Raw genomic sequence first — 2,913 nt, 5'->3', positions numbered from 1 at the left:
CAGATATAAATCCAATTTTCAAAGAAATTTAGTCAATTAAATATTTGCCTGAAACGAAATTCATCACTATGAAAATATAAATGAAAATTACTTCTTTTGTAATAAAGTTTGATTAAGAACAATTTCATTTGATTTCACAAACATTAAAAGCTAAATTAGAGCAAAATAATCATTTATTCAACACTTTAAATTGAAACAAAAACATCAATAACATCAAATTTTTATCCCACTATTGATTATATGAATATTTTTTCTTAATTATGTCTTATTAAAAATTAAATTATCATTTAAATATGATAAAAAATGTTATTTCTAATAATTTTTAATTAAATTCTTTTAAATCTATCTCCACCTTTCTTAATATAGGTTAAATCTAATATATCTACTCTTATAATCGGTCAATTGAATGATTAGAAAAGCTTTGCAATGTTTTTCCAAATGGGCTTTAAAGACCAAGAGATATGATTTGATGGATTTCTTCCCATATGGATATTGAATATCAGTACAAATCAGCCAAATTTAAACTACTTTAATGTTTATTCATCTCAATTCATCAAATAAATAAAACAAATTTTTTTATTTGTATTTGACTCATAAATGCAAGAATTTAATTGTACTAAGGGATTGTCCCATTTAAAGTAAAATAAATAAGTATTTCAAATTCAAGAGTTTTAAAGATATTGCTATTTGATATGAAGTAAAAGAAATTCGAAGTAAAAAAATTATAAGTATTTAAAATTCTCTCTCTAGATTACTTTTGGTGTTTTTGAAAATATGCTAGATTTGGCTGAGTTCTAAATACATTGTGACTTCATTGCTACCGTCGTGGTCGGCTCCGCCGCTTGCGACTTGCTATTAACCACCATTCATAGGTCGCTCTGCACGGAGCCAACAATCAATTATCATTTTTGTTGAGTTTTATATTGCATTTATTTATTTATTTTTTCAAGTGAAATTATATCTTGGTATAGAATATTGTATTTCAGTTGTTAATCAGAATTAAAATTAAATTATTATGAGTATTCTTCTATAATTAAAATAGGCTAGAAATGTTGTCCTAACCCATAATAAATGTATAATAAAAGCTTTGTTGTAACATATTAAAGAAATGATATTTATTCCCATTGTATTAGAAGGTACTCTTCACTGAGTTCAAATCAAGGCAGATTTCAGTATATGTGATTATGAGAACAGGCTGTAATGGAGGCCCACTTTTCATTATTATCAAAGTTTTGTCCTTCTCAAGAACAGACAAAGCTGTTATTTTGTTATAGTTTCCAATCATCAATGATAGCTCTTTCATCATACTACTGAAAATGGAGATTGATGTGGTAGAAGAAAAATTATTACGTGCGGAGTTCCTCGGCCATTCACGTGAAGATATTTGAATTTTATTTTCTCTGTTGTACATAAGAGAGAAAAAATTCAGGTATCTTCACGTGATTGGAGTCCGGACGAAAAGTTACAGCCGGATTCTGCATGTAATAATCTCTTGTAGTAGAAGGGATTGTTTTATAGGTAGTAAAATGCATTTAAATTAATTTAATTAAAGTTCTATTATTAGACAACATTATTGTGCTATGAAAATGAACTTCAAATGCTAAAAAAATGATTTGATTTGATAGGTCATGTTGAATTATACGATAAAATCTGCAAAAATTAAAGAAAGATGATTGTTTAAATTGTCATGTTGGGGTAGTTATGTGCTTTGATGTTGGATTTTTGAAAACTTTGATGAGATGTATGATACATATGAGTTATATGAAAGATCAGTATTTATATGAAATGTTCTTCGATTGAGGGTATTTTAATCTTTAGGTTTGCCGACGAATTGATATGTTCCCTTAGGATGATGGAGGGCTCAATGGAAACTCTACATGTGGTGATCAATGTAAATTAAGTTCCTAATCTAACAACAAAGTCTATCTCAACGGTGATATGATTGGGATAACAAGATTGATGTTAAAACTTTAAAAATAGTGCTAATGAGATATGCATCGAGATTGTTTCATTAATCAACACAAATCTTTATGTAATCAAATATTGTATGAGCTAAAAGTATTATAAGTATGTTAGTGCATAAATTATACATTCTTGATCTAAGGATATGGTTTGTTTAATTAGGAGCTACTATTTAGGGTTATATCATATATGATAATGTTAAAAATAGGTTAATATTGTATTATATCATTAAAATAGCTTAACATAGCTAAAAAATGTGTAAGAGCATGTAATGATTACTTATCATCATATTATATATCATTAAAATATCATAATGATAATGTTAAGAATAGGTTGAATATATTTCATTTCCTTGCAACTTTCACTTCAAATAGAAGCAAAGCACTACCTAACATGAAGGTGTTATGGTGTCCATATTTTTCATTCTAGTCTTATCAAATCTATATCATACAAAGAAGAAATATTGGACTCCATACAAATTTCTTTGGTTAGTTTATGTGCCACATCTTTGTCACCAACTTTCAATTATTTAAGGGGAAATAATAACTAAGTCACACAAAAATAATAAAAAAAATAACATTTTCCTTCCTTAGAAATATTGCCTTCTTATTGCTTGTTGTTGCATGATTAATAAGTTAGGTCTAATTTTACAATTTCCTTATTTCTTATGGACTATTATTACAATAGAAGAGCAATTTTTGAGTGTTCAAAATCTTGGAGCTAGTTATAGATCCATTTCAAATGTTTTAAGTAGATGTCATGGATTGTTTGAGTCGGTTAATATCATAATCTCTTATAAGTACTGTTAAACACTTAAATTCTATAAGATGGTGGTTAGACTTGCAATGTTTTATGGCGCAAAATGTTGATCTCTAAAAGTGAAGCATAATACTAAGTTAAGTGTTACAGAGATGAGGATGCCCAGGTGGATGAGTGGCTTTACTCTTTGAG

Source organism: Dendrobium catenatum, unplaced genomic scaffold (genome assembly GCF_001605985.2).
Source record: "Dendrobium catenatum unplaced genomic scaffold, ASM160598v2 fragScaff_scaffold_1608, whole genome shotgun sequence".
Classification (NCBI taxonomy): Eukaryota; Viridiplantae; Streptophyta; class Magnoliopsida; order Asparagales; family Orchidaceae; genus Dendrobium; species Dendrobium catenatum.
The sequence above is the reverse complement of the archived record's forward strand: the minus strand, read 5'-3'. Positions refer to the sequence as shown.